We start from the raw sequence: 14,948 nt of genomic DNA on the forward strand, positions 1-14,948 counted from the left end.
TTAGTAAAAAAAAACAATAAAAAGGGATTTTTTGTAGGTTTTTAGATAATTTGCTAGAGGAGCTCAATCTAAGTGCGACTGGCTTCTCCCGGTGCTGGCTCCGCCCCCTTGCCATCTAAATTTTAACCCCGTTTTAACTCTTCAATTTTTTACAGACTGTTAATGACAGCATGAGCAAGAACAAAAAGCGTTGGGAAGAAGCGCTAAGTGTCTACCACCACACTGCCTTGAATGCACCTGATCCTGTCTGATCTCGGAAGTTAAGCAGGGTCAGGCCTGGTCAGTACTTGGATGGGAGACTGTCTGGGAACACAAGGTGAGGTATTCTCTTTTTTTTCATTTTTAAAGCAGTGAAGCATGCGTCATATTTACTGATACTAGCAATATTTATTGAAACAAATGTAGCTTGCAATTACTAAAAATTAGATGTCCCTTGTATTAAAGATAATTATCTTTTGTAAATACAGACAGGCAGGCAGGCAGAAAGAGAGGCAGGAAACTCTGTATCTATGTATACTTTTTGTCATGGGTCAGCAAGTAATTCTGGGCCTGTACTGGCACTATTTATTAATTTATTTATATATTTGCCATCTAAATTTTAACCCCATTTTAACTCTTCAATTTTTTAAAGACTGTGAATGACAGCATGAGTAAGAACAAAAAGCGTTTTTTACTGCCACATTGCCTTGAATGCAACCGATCACGTCTGATCTTGGAAGTTAAGCAGGGCCAGAGCTGGTCAGTACCTGGATGGGAGGCCAGGTGAGGTAGGCTTTTTTTTCATTTTTAAAGCAGTGAAGCATGCCTCATATTTACTGATAGTAGCAATATTCATTGAAACAACTGTAGCTTGCAAATACTAAAAATTAGATGTCCATTGTATTGAAGATAATTATCTTTTGTAAAGACAGGCAGGCAGAAAGAGGGGCAGATCTGCAATCTTGTCCTCAACTGTCCATGTATTCAGATAGATTTTGAGCATACGTCATGCAGGTAGACTGTTCAGTAGCTAGATCCTCACAGCATCTCTCGAGCATGTCTATACGCTCATTAGTGGATGAATTTTCTTTCTTGAGTTCCGCCGTTGAGGCAGATAACTTTGCTGCAAAGGAGGAGTGATGATCGTCCAACATGCTTTTTAGAGAGTCTAGTATGAAGGTAGGCGTCACAGCCTCTCCAGAACCCTGCTGGATATTTTTTAAGGCTGACATAGGGAATTCTGAGGAATCAGAGCTAGGTGAATCAGGGGGCTCTAGAATGTTATGTTGTTCCGGTAACACCGGATTAAAATGATCCATGATCTTTTTCTGTGGGAATGGTGGCTTATTTTTCTTCCTTTGGGATTGTGACATGGTTATTTGTAGTTGGTATGTCACAGTCTGTACCGTAGAATATATGTGCTCACTTTAACTTACAACAAATAAGCTTCCCAGTCCCTCTCTCAAAAACAATACCCCTTACTTCAGGAGATAGGTAGTATCAGAAAGTGTGGAACACTGATGTTAAGGTTCCCTGCGACCAAGTACAGGGGGTTTATTTCATGGTTGTAGGGTTAGGGTTTTTATAGGAATGAAGTATCATGTGCAGGCAATGGTGGTGTTGTAGAAAGTCCTTTTAAATCAAGACAGTATCCCTGTTCCAAATGCTGCAAAGCACTAATAAACAAATCCTCTGCTGTCCTTCCCTGCAAGGCCTTAAACAATGTCTTATGGTAGAGATGGGAATGTTCAACAACAGAATTCACAGCTTCTCTGTAATAAAGACGTTAATAAAGTGTAGGCCTTTCAGATATATCCCGCCCTGGTAGATGGGTATATATGCCTATGTGCTTATAAGGTACAAGTATTACTCAGGGCCTCTGTTTTACTCTTAACTTGAGACTCACTATATTTTGTCAGTGTCCACTTTGTTTAGCTGTAGCGGTGCACTCTTAGATCAAAGTAAAAGTATTAGGCCCAGTCTGAGCCTTTCTGGAGTTAAGAGGTGTCTGAGAGCGTGGCTGCAATGTTTGTACTCACTGTCGGTGGCTCACCTTTCTATTTGCCTGCCTCTGCGTGGGATGATCTTCTTGCGGTATGAATAAAACAATTATCCAGCAAGGATGAAGGGGAGTCTCTGAGCCGCAAGCGGGTCGCTGCACTGACCGCGTGGGTTATGGCAAGAAGCCAAGATGGCGTCTCCTCCGTGCCGCGGGTAACTGCTGGGCTGTGACAAGGCTCTTCCTTGTAGTGCTGCGATGTGGAGCACCGGAGTCCGTGTAAAGGTGAAGTGTGGTAGCGGGAGTAGGCTCTGCTATTTTGGTTGGGCTCCGGATTGAATTCGCCCCTATGAGATGACACGGGCTCCTAAGGCTGCATGTGTTTAGCCGTTGCTTAGTTATTCCCCTCACTTGCCGTTGTGCCAGGGTCTTGTAAGGAAGGTGGAAAAAGCTTCAGGAGAATAAATTAGTAAAAAAAAACAATAAAAAGGGATTTTTTGTAGGTTTTTAGATAATTTGCTAGAGGAGCTCAATCTAAGTGCGACTGGCTTCTCCCGGTGCTGGCTCCGCCCCCTTGCCATCTAAATTTTAACCCCGTTTTAACTCTTCAATTTTTTACAGACTGTTAATGACAGCATGAGCAAGAACAAAAAGCGTTGGGAAGAAGCGCTAAGTGTCTACCACCACACTGCCTTGAATGCACCTGATCCTGTCTGATCTCGGAAGTTAAGCAGGGTCAGGCCTGGTCAGTACTTGGATGGGAGACTGTCTGGGAACACAAGGTGAGGTATTCTCTTTTTTTTCATTTTTAAAGCAGTGAAGCATGCGTCATATTTACTGATACTAGCAATATTTATTGAAACAAATGTAGCTTGCAATTACTAAAAATTAGATGTCCCTTGTATTAAAGATAATTATCTTTTGTAAATACAGACAGGCAGGCAGGCAGAAAGAGAGGCAGGAAACTCTGTATCTATGTATACTTTTTGTCATGGGTCAGCAAGTAATTCTGGGCCTGTACTGGCACTATTTATTAATTTATTTATATATTTGCCATCTAAATTTTAACCCCATTTTAACTCTTCAATTTTTTAAAGACTGTGAATGACAGCATGAGTAAGAACAAAAAGCGTTTTTTACTGCCACATTGCCTTGAATGCAACCGATCACGTCTGATCTTGGAAGTTAAGCAGGGCCAGAGCTGGTCAGTACCTGGATGGGAGGCCAGGTGAGGTAGGCTTTTTTTTCATTTTTAAAGCAGTGAAGCATGCCTCATATTTACTGATAGTAGCAATATTCATTGAAACAACTGTAGCTTGCAAATACTAAAAATTAGATGTCCATTGTATTGAAGATAATTATCTTTTGTAAAGACAGGCAGGCAGAAAGAGGGGCAGGAAACTCTTTATCTGTGTATACTTTTTGTCATGGGTCAGCAAGTGATTCTGGGCCTATACCCAGATAGCATGTATTTTTGCTGCAAGTTTGAAAATGAATTGTTAAATAGTGATGTCCCGAACTGTTCGCCTGCAAATGGTTCACGGCGAACTCAGCTTGTTCGCGTTCGCTGCGGCGGGCAAACACATGCGATGTTCGAACTGCCCCCTATGTGTCATCATTGAGGAAACTTTGACCCTGTATGTCACAGCCTTCTGACACATTAGAGCCAATCAGCATCAGACACTCCCTCACAGACCCTCCCATCTTCTTGGCAGCAGCCATTTTAGACTCATAACGACCTTGCTTTGTTAGTGAGAGGACGTTTTGTTTTGCTGCTGCTGACATTATAGGGAAATAAATAGCTAGGCTTGTGTATTTAGTGTCCACTAAAGTCCTGAAGGACTCATCTCATCTCTGCTGCAAGGACAGCACCCCAAAAAGCCCTTTTATGGCTATAACTTTAGCTGTTTTTTTTTTTTTCTTAGTATTTTTATTAGCATTTCCCTGGCTTTCAGCCTATGTGCCAGGCCCAACTAGCCAATTAGTGCCACCAATCATATTTCTTGTAACAGTATTGAAAAAATTGTAAATCATCACTTTTTTGACTGTGAATCTGCAGTCTACTAGTGCCCTTGAATTGCATTTTCCTCCTGCCTGCCAGCCTGTGTGCCAGGCCGACTTGCCAACTAGTTACACCAATCATATTTGTTGTAACAGTATTGTTAATATTTAAAATTAAAAATTGTTAGATTGTGATTGTGAATCATCAGTTTGCTCATGCCATTGAATTGCACTTTCCTCCTGCCTGCCAGCCTGTGTGCCAGGCCCAACTAGCCAATTAGTGCTACCAATCATATTTCTTGTAACAGTATAGAAAAAATTGTAAATCATCACTTTTTTGACTGTGAATCTGCAGTCTACTAGTGCCCTTGAATTTCATTTTCCTCCTGTGTGCCAGGCCGATTTCCCAACTAGTTACACCAATCATATTTGTTGTCACAGTATTGTTAATATTTAAAATAAAAAATTGTTAGATTGTGATTTTGAATCATCAGTTTGCTCGTGCCATTGAATTGCACTTTCCTCCTGCCTGCCAGCTTGTGTGCCAGGCCCAACTAGCCAATTAGTGCCACCAATCATATTTCTAGTAACAGTATTGAAAAAATTGTAAATCATCACTGTTTTGACTGTGAATCTCCCTTCTACTAGTGCCATTGAATTGCATTTTCCTCCTGCCTGCCAGCCTGTGTGCCAGGCCAACTTGCCAACTAGTTACACCAATCATATTTGTTGTCACAGTATTGTTAATATTTAAAATTAAAAATGGTTAGATTGTGATTGTGAATCATCATTTTGCTTGTGCCATTGAATTGAACTTTCCTCCTGCCTTCCAGCCTGTGTGCCAGGCCGACTTGCCAACTAGTTACACCAATCATATTTGTTGTCACAGTATTGTTAATATTTAAAATTAAAAATTGATAGATTGTTATTGTGAATCTGATTTGCTTGTGCCATTGAATTACACTTTCCTCCTGCCTGCCAGCCTGTGTGACAGGTCCAACTAGCCAATTAGTGCCACCAATCATATTTCTTGTAACAGTATTGAAAAAATTGTAAATCATCACTTTTTTGATTGTGAATCTGCAGTCTAGTAGAGCCATTGAATTGTAGTTTCCTCGTGCCTGCCAGCCTGTGTGCCAGGCCGACTTGCCAACTAGTTACACCAATCATATTTGTTGTCACAGTATTGTTAATATTTAAAATAAAAAATTGTTAGATTGTGATTGCGAATCATCAGTTTGCTCGTGCCATTGAATTTCACTTTCCTCCTGCCTGCCAGCCTGTGTGCCAGGCCCAACTAGCCAATTAGTGCCACCAATCATATTTCTAGTAACAGTATTGAAAAAATGGTAAATCATCACTTTTTTGACTGTGAATCTGCAGTCTAGTAGTGCCATTGAATTGCACTTTCCTCCTGCCTGCCAGCCTGTGTGCCAGGCCAACTTGCCAACTAGTTACACCAATCATATTTGTTGTCACAGTATTGTTGATATTTAAAATTAAAAATTGTTAGATTGTGATTTTGAATCATCAGTTTGCTCATGCCATTGAATTGCAATTTCCTCCTGCCTGCCAGCTTGTGTGCCAGGCCCAACTAGCCAATAAGTGCCACCAATCATATTTCTAGTAACAGTATTGAAAAAATTGTAAATCATCACTGTTTTGACTGTGAATCTGCAGTCTACTAGTGCCATTGAATTGCATTTTCCTACTGCCTGCCAGCCTGTGTGCCAGGCCAACTTGCCAACTAGTTACACCAATCATATTTGTTGTCACAGTATTGTTAATATTTCAAATTAAAAATTGTTAGATTTTGATTGTGAATCATCATTTTGCTTGTGCCATTGAATTGTACTTTCCTCCTGCCTGCCAGCCTGTGTGCCAGGCCGACTTGCCAATTAGTGCCACCAATCATATTTCTAGTAACAGTATTGAAAAAATTGTAAGTCATCACTTTTTTGACTGGGAATCTGCAGTCTACTAGTGCCATTGAATTACACTTTCCTCCTGCCTGCCAGCCTGTGTGCCAGGCCCAACTAGCCAATTAGTGCCACCAATCATATTTCTTGTAACAGTATTGAAAAAATTGTAAATCATCACTTTTTTGACTGTGAATCTGCAGTCTAGTAGTGCCATTGAATTGCACTTTCCTCCTGCCTGCCAGCCTGTGTGCCAGGCCGACTTGCCAGCTAGTTACACCAATCATATTTGTTGTCACAGTATTGTTAATATTTAAAATTAAAAATGGTTAGATTGTGATTGTGAATCATCAGTTTGCTTGTGCCATTGAATTGCACTTTCCTCCTGCCTGCCAGCCTGTGTGCCAGGCCCAACTAGCCAATTAGTGCCACCAATCATATTTCTTGTAACAGTATTGAAAAAATTGTAAATCATCACTTTTTTGACTGTGAATCTGCAGTCTACTAGTGCCATTGAATTTCAGTTTCCTCCTGCCTGCCTGCCTGCCAGTCTGTGTGCCAGGCCGATTTGCCAACTAGTTACACCAATCATATTTGTTGTTACAGTATTGTTAATATATAAAATTAAAAATTGTGATTGTGAATCATCAGTTTGCTTGTGCCATTGAATTGCACTTTTCTCCTTCCTGCCAGCCTGTGTGCCAGGCCCAACTAGCCAATTAGTGCCACCAATCATATTTCTTGTAACAGTATTGAAAAAATTGTAAATCATCACTTTTTTGACTGTGAATCTGCAGTCTACTAGTGCCCTTGAATTGCATTTTCCTCCTGCCTGCCAGCCTCTGTGCCAGGCCGACTTTCCAACTAGTTACACCAATCATATTTGTTGTAACAGTATTGTTAATATTTAAAATTTAAAATTGTTAGATTGTGATTGTGAATCATCAGTTTGCTCGTGCCATTGAATTGCACTTTCCTCCTGCCTGCCAGCCTGTGTGCCAGGCCCAACTAGCCAATTAGTGCCACCAATCATATTTCTTGTAACAGTATAAAAAAAATTGTAAATCATCACTTTTTTGACTGTGAATCTGCAGTCTACTAGTGCCCTTGAATTTCATTTTCCTCCTGTGTGCCAGGCCGATTTGCCAACTAGTTACACCAATCATATTTGTTGTCACAGTATTGTTAATATTTAAAATTTAAAATTGTTAGATTGTGATTTTGAATCATCAGTTTGCTCGTGCCATTGAATTGCACTTTCCTCCTGCCTGCCAGCTTGTGTGCCAGGCCCAACTAGCCAATTAGTGCCACCAATCATATTTCTAGTAACAGTATTGAAAAAATTGTAAATCATCACTGTTTTGACTGTGAATCTGCAGTCTACTAGTGCCATTGAATTGCATTTTCCTCCTGCCTGCCAGCCTGTGTGCCAGGCCGACTTGCCAACTAGTTACACCAATCATATTTGTTGTCACAGTATTGTTAATATTTAAAATTAAAAATTGTTAGATTGTGATTGTGAATCATCATTTTGCTTGTGCCATTGAATTGCACTTTCCTCCTGCCTTCCAGCCTGTGTGCCAGGCCGACTTGCCAACTAGTTACACCAATCATACTTGTTATCACAGTATTGTTAATATTTAAAATAAAAAATTGTTAGATTGTGATTGTGAATCATCAGTTTGCTCGTGCCATTGAATTGCACTTTCCTCCTGCCTGCCAGCCTGTGTGCCAGGCCCAACTAGCCAATTAGTGCCACCAATCATATTTCTAGTAACAGTATTGAAAAAATGGTAAATCATCACTTTTTTGACTGTGAATCTGCAGTCTAGTAGTGCCATTGAATTGCACTTTCCTCCTGCCTGCCAGGCTGTGTGCCAGGCCGACTTGCCAACTAGTTACACCAATCATATTTGTTGTCACAGTATTGTTGATATTTAAAATTAAAAATTGTTAGATTGTGATTTTGAATCATCAGTTTGCTCGTGCCATTGAATTGCAATTTCCTCCTGCCTGCCAGCTTGTGTGCCAGGCCCAACTAGCAAATAAGTGCCACCAATCATATTTCTAGTAACAGTATTGAAAAAATTGTAAATCATCACTGTTTTTACTGTGAATCTGCAGTCTACTAGTGCCATTGAATTGCATTTTCCTACTGCCTGCCAGCCTGTGTGCCAGGCCGACTTGCCAACTAGTTATACCAATCATATTTGTTGTCACAGTATTGTTATTTAAAATTAAAAATTGTTAGATTTTGATTGTGAATCATCATTTTGCTTGTGCCATTGAATTGTACTTTCCTCCTGCCTGCCAGCCTGTGTGCCAGGCCGACTTGCCAATTAGTGCCACCAATCATATTTCTAGTAACAGTATTGAAAAAATTGTAAGTCATCACTTTTTTTGACTGGGAATCTGCAGTCTACTAGTGCCATTGAATTGCACTTTCCTCCTGCCTGCCAGCCTGTGTGCCAGGCCCAACTAGCCAATTAGTGCCACCAATCATATTTCTTGTAACAGTATTGAAAAAATTGTAAATCATCACTTTTTTGACTGTGAATCTGCAGTCTAGTAGTGCCATTGAATTGCACTTTCCTCCTGCCTGCCAGCCTGTGTGCCAGGCCGACTTGCCAACTAGTTACACCAATCATATTTGTTGTCACAGTATTGTTAATATTTAAAATTAAAAATTGTTAGATTGTGATTGTGAATCATCAGTTTGCTTGTGCCATTGAATTGCACTTTCCTCCTGCCTGCCAGCCTGTGTGCCAGGCCCAACTAGCCAATTAGTGCCACCAATCATATTTCTAGTAACAGTATTGAAAAAATGGTAAATCATCACTTTTTTGACTGTGAATCTGCAGTCTAGTAGTGCCATTGAATTGAACTTTCCTCCTGCCTGCCAGCCTGTGTGCCGGGCCGACTTGCCAACTAGTTACACCAATCATATTTGTTGTCACAGTATTGTTGATATTTAAAATTAAAAATTGTTAGATTGTGATTTTGAATCATCAGTTTGCTCATGCCATTGAATTGCAATTTCCTCCTGCCTGCCAGCTTGTGTGCCAGGCCCAACTAGCCAATAAGTGCCACCAATCATATTTCTAGTAACAGTATTGAAAAAATTGTAAATCATCACTGTTTTGACTGTGAATCTGCAGTCTACTAGTGCCATTGAATTGCATTTTCCTACTGCCTGCCAGCCTGTGTGCCAGGCCGACTTGCCAACTAGTTATACCAATCATATTTGTTGTCACAGTATTGTTAATATTTAAAATTAAAAATTGATAGATTGTTATTGTGAATCATCAGTTTGCTTGTGCCATTGAATTACACTTTCCTCCTGCCTGCCAGCCTGTGTGCCAGGTCCAACTAGCCAATTAGTGCCACCAATCATATTTCTTGTAACAGTATTGAAAAAATTGTAAATCATCACTTTTTTGATTGTGAATCTGCAGTCTAGTAGAGCCATTGAATTGTAGTTTCCTCGTGCCTGCCAGCCTGTGTGCCAGGCCGACTTGCCAACTAGTTACACCAATCATATTTGTTGTCACAGTATTGTTAATATTTAAAATTAAAAATTGTTAGATTTTGATTGTGAATCATCATTTTGCTTGTGCCATTGAATTGTACTTTCCTCCTGCCTGCCAGCCTGTGTGCCAGGCCGACTTGCCAATTAGTGCCACCAATCATATTTCTAGTAACAGTATTGAAAAAATTGTAAGTCATCACTTTTTTGACTGGGAATCTGCAGTCTACTAGTGCCATTGAATTGCACTTTCCTCCTGCCTGCCAGCCTGTGTGCCAGGCCCAACTAGCCAATTAGTGCCACCAATCATATTTCTTGTAACAGTATTGAAAAAATTGTAAATCATCACTTTTTTGACTGGGAATCTGCAGTCTAGTAGTGCCATTGAATTGCAATTTCCTCCTGCCTGCCAGCCTGTGTGCCAGGCCGACTTGCCAACTAGTTACACCAATCATATTTGTTGTCACATTATTGTTAATATTTAAAATAAAAAATGGTTAGATTGTGATTGTGAATCATCAGTTTGCTTGTGCCATTGAATTGCACTTTCCTCCTGCCTGCCAGCCTGTGTGCCAGGCCGACTTGCCAACTAGTTACACCAATCATATTTGTTGTCACAGTATTGTTAATATTTAAAATTAAAAATTGTTAGATTGTGATGTTGAATCATCAGTTTGCTCGTGCCATTGAATTGCACTTTCCTCCTGCCTGCCAGCTTGTGTGCCAGGCCCAACTAGCCAATTAGTGCCACCAATCATATTTCTAGTAACAGTATAGAAAAAATTGTAAATCATCACTGTTTTGACTGTGAATCTGCAGTCTACTAGTGCCATTGAATTGCATTTTCCTCCTGCCTGCCAGCCTGTGTGCCAGGCCGACTTGCCAACTAGTTACACCAATCATATTTGTTGTCACAGTATTATTAATATTTAAAATTAAAAATTGTTAGATTGTGATTGTGAATCATCATTTTGCTTGTGCCATTGAATTGCACTTTCCTCCTGCCTTCCAGCCTGTGTGCCAGGCCGACTTGCCAACTAGTTACACCAATCATACTTGTTTTCACAGTATTGTTAATATTTAAAATTAAAAATTGTTAGATTGTGATTGTGAATCATCAGTTTGCTCGTGCCATTGAATTGCACTTTCCTCCTGCCTGCCAGCCTGTGTGCCAGGCCCAACTAGCCAATTAGTGCCACCAATCATATTTCTAGTAACAGTATTGAAAAAATGGTAAATCATCACTTTTTTGACTGTGAATCTGCAGTCTAGTAGTGCCATTCAATTGCACTTTCCTCCTGCCTGCCAGCCTGTGTGCCAGGCCGACTTGCCAACTAGTTACACCAATCATATTTGTTGTCACAGTATTGTTGATATTTAAAATTAAAAATTGTTAGATTGTGATTTTGAATCATCAGTTTGCTCGTGCCATTGAATTGCAATTTCCTCCTGCCTGCCAGCTTGTGTGCCAGGCCCAACTAGCCAATCATATTTCTAGTAACAGTATTGAAAAAATTGTAAATCATCACTGTTTTGACTGTGAATCTGCAGTCTACTAGTGCCATTGAATTGCATTTTCCTACTGCCTGCCAGCCTGTGTGCCAGGCCGACTTGCCAACTAGTTATACCAATCATATTTGTTGTCACAGTATTGTTATTTAAAATTAAAAATTGTTAGATTTTGATTGTGAATCATCATTTTGCTTGTGCCATTGAATTGTACTTTCCTCCTGCCTGCCAGCCTGTGTGCCAGGCCGACTTGCCAATTAGTGCCAACAATCATATTTCTAGTAACAGTATTGAAAAAATTGTAAGTCATCACTTTTTTGACTGGGAATCTGCAGTCTACTAGTGCCATTGAATTGCACTTTCCTCCTGCCTGCCAGCCTGTGTGCCAGGCCCAACTAGCCAATTAGTGCCACCAATCATATTTCTTGTAACAGTATTGAAAAAATTGTAAATCATCACTTTTTTGACTGTGAATCTGCAGTCTAGTAGTGCCATTGAATTGAACTTTCCTCCTGCCTGCCAGCCTGTGTGCCAGGCCGACTTGCCAACTAGTTACACCAATCATATTTGTTGTCACAGTATTGTTAATATTTAAAATTAAAAATGGTTAGATTGTGATTGTGAATCATCAGTTTGCTTGTGCCATTGAATTGCACTTTCCTCCTGCCTGCCAGCCTGTGTGCCAGGCCGACTTGTCAACTAGTTACACCAATCATATTTGTTGTCACAGTATTGTTAATATTTAAAATTAAAAATGGTTAGATTGTGAATCATCAGTTTGCTTGTGCCATTGAATTGCACTTTCATCCTGCCTGCCAGCCTGTGTGCCAGGCCCAACTAGCCAATTAGTGCCACCAATCATATTTCTTGTAACAGTATTGAAAAAATTGTAAATCATCACTTTTTTGACTGTGAATCTGCAGTCTACTAGTGCCATTGAATTTCAGTTTCCTCCTGCCTGCCTGCCAGTCTGTGTGCCAGGCCGATTTGCCAACTAGTTACACCAATCATATTTGTTGTTACAGTATTGTTAATATATAAAATTAAAAATTGTTAGATTGTGATTGTGAATCATCAGTTTGCTTGTGCCATTGAATTGCACTTTCCTCCTGCCTGCTAGCCTGTGTGCCAGGCCCAACTAGCCAATTAGTGCCACCAATCATATTTCTTGTAACAGTATTGAATTTTTTTTAAATCATCACTTTTTTGACTGTGAATCTGCAGTCTACTAGTGCCCTTGAATTGCATTTTCCTCCTGCCTGCCAGCCTGTGTGCCAGGCCGACTTGCCAACTAGTTACACCAATCATATTTGTTGTCACAGTATTGTTAATATTTAAAATTAAAAATTGTTAGATTGTGATTGTGAATCATCAGTTTGCTTGTGCCATTGAATTGCACTTTCCTCCTGCCTGCTAGCCTGTGTGCCAGGCCCAACTAGCCAATTAGTGCCACCAATCATATTTCTTGTAACAGTATTGAATTTTTTTTAAATCATAACTGTTTTGACTGTGAATCTTCAGTCTCCTAGTGCCATTGAATTGCAGTTGCCTGCCTGCCAGCGTGTGTGCCAGGCCCACTTGTAGTTTCCAACTAGTGCCACCAATCATATTTGTTCTAACAGTATTGTCAAATTTTTTTAAAAATACATTTTTGGACTAAGAAGTATGACTCAGCTATTTTAATCTAATTGCAGTTGCCTTTCTCCCAGCATGTGTGCCAGACAGGCCCATTTGCCAACAAGTGCCAACAATCATATTTGTTTTCACAGTACTTCTAATATTAAAAAATTAACATTTTTGACTTTTAAACATCTGTCTTTTTTTTTTTGTCAGTCTCACAGCGTATACTGTGCCCAGTAAAATTTATAAAAAATGACAGGCAGAGGCAGGCCACCCCGCAGGTTCCATGGTCGTGGTGCTGTGATTCCTTTAGACCCTACAAATATGCACATTGTTCAGACGCCGGGTACCAGGGGGGACCGGAAAAGTTATGAGGAGGACCTAGTTGAATGGCTAACACAAGACACCCAATCTTCTACAGCTTCCGCTCCTAGTCCTCCTAACCTTGATGCACCATCTACGTCCAGCTGTGCTTTGGGCACGTCTCAAGTGACCAGTGCCACTCGCCCGCCTGTCACCACCACTAACACTAGCACCACGGCCGCTTCACTTGATCTGTCACAGGAGTTATTGACACATCAGTTGGAAGAAATGAGTGATGCGCAACCATCATTGACAGAGGATGTAGATAACAGTTATATGTCTCAGTCAGGCAACATTACCGACATGGAGGTACGGTGTGATGATGTTGTACCCGCTGCTGCTTCCTTTCTTGATGTGTCAGATACAAGTGAAGCGGTTGATGATGATGTGTCGGTGGATGTCACGTGGGTCCTGGTAGAAGAGAAGAAGAAGAGGGGGAAAGTTCAGATGGGGAGACAGAGAGGAGGAGGAGGAGGAGGAGATGAGTTGGAAGCAGGGGGAGGTCGTCGCAAGGAGCTAGTGGCACAGTCAGACAGCAGGCATCGGCACCCGGGGTCAGCCAGACAGCACGCCGACGCCCATCAACGCATGCTGTTGCCACCACCAGAATGCCGTCATCGCAGAGCTCAGCAGTGTGGCATTTTTTTTGTGTGTCTGCCTCTGACAACAGCGATGCCATTTGCAACCTGTGCCAAAAGAAACTGAGTTGTAGGAAGTCCAACACCCACCTAGGTACAACTGCTTTGCGAAGGCACATGGTCTCCCATCACAAACGCCGATGGGAAGAACACATGAGTAGAAGCAGCACACAAACTGAAAGCCGCCCTCCTCCTCCTGCTCCAGCATCTTCAGCCACGTCAACCACTGCTGTCCTCCTTGACCCCTCTCAACCATCCGCCACTCAGTCTCTCTTACGTAGCAGTTCCTGGTCGTCTGCCCACAGTCAGGTGTCTGTCAAGGACATGTTTGAGCGTAAGAAGCCAATTTCTCAAAGTCACCCCCTTGCCCGGCGTCTGACAGCTGGCTTGTCTGAACTCTTAGCCTGACAGCTTTTACCATACAAGCTGGTGGAGTCTGATGCTTTAAAAAAAAATTGTATCTATTGGGACACCGCAGTGGAAGGTACCTTGCAGAAATTTCTTTTCACAAAAGGCAATCCCAAACCTGTACTCTGTGGTGCGAAAGGAACTAATGGCATGTCTGGCACACAGCGTTGGGGCAAGGGTCCATATGACCACGGATAGCTGGTCTGCAAAGCATGGTCAGGGCAGGTATATCACCTACACTGCACATTGGGTAAACCTGCTGACGTCTGACAAGCATGGAATGCATGGATCTGCAGAAGAGTTGGTGACACCGCCACGACTTGCAGGCAGGCCTGCTGCTACCTCCTCTACTCCTCCTACTCCACCCTCTTCCATAACCTCTTCCATAACCTCTTCCTCGGCTGAGTCCTCTTCTGCTTCTGCGTCTTGCTCCACATCAATGGCACCCCCCCAGCTCCCCAGGTACTATTCCACATCCCGGGTACGGCAGTGTCACACCGCCATGGGATTGACTTACCTGAAAGCGGAGAGTCACACCGCACCAGCACTCCTGACCGCCCTGAACGCACAGGTGGATCAGTGGCTGACTCTGCACCAACTGGAGATTGGCAAGGTTGTTTCTGACAATGGAAGTAATTTGGTGGCGGTATTGAAATTGGGCAAGTTGACACATGTGCCGTGCATGGCACATGTGTGTAATCTAATTGTAAGGAACAAAGGGACAGGAAAGTAAGGGGTTACTGTAGCACTCACTCTCACTTTAATTGAAGATATAAAATAAGAACAATCATACTTTATTATTATTAAGTAAAACCAGGATAAACATCCCTAGTGGTTAAATTATGCTACCCACAACCACCTATTATACTAAAATAAAAGCAAAGTTGGCCCTCCTAACACTCCTCTGTTTCCTGGCCGATAACTGGAAGCGTCGGCATCAGGTGGCTGGAGTGATAGGGTGAGCCGGTAGAGAACGTGCTGTACAA

General features: G+C 41.6%; 2 pseudogenes; both read left to right on the plus strand.

Annotated features, from left to right (window-relative positions):
- The first annotated feature begins 209 nt into the window (after positions 1–209).
- On the plus strand, positions 210–328 carry LOC128650973 (uncharacterized; annotated as a pseudogene).
- Positions 329–2,653: 2,325 nt separating this feature from the next.
- On the plus strand, positions 2,654–2,772 carry LOC128650974 (uncharacterized; annotated as a pseudogene).
- The last annotated feature ends 12,176 nt before the right edge of the window (positions 2,773–14,948 follow it).

Source organism: Bombina bombina, chromosome 2 (genome assembly GCF_027579735.1).
Source record: "Bombina bombina isolate aBomBom1 chromosome 2, aBomBom1.pri, whole genome shotgun sequence".
In the NCBI taxonomy this organism is placed as follows: Eukaryota; Metazoa; Chordata; class Amphibia; order Anura; family Bombinatoridae; genus Bombina; species Bombina bombina.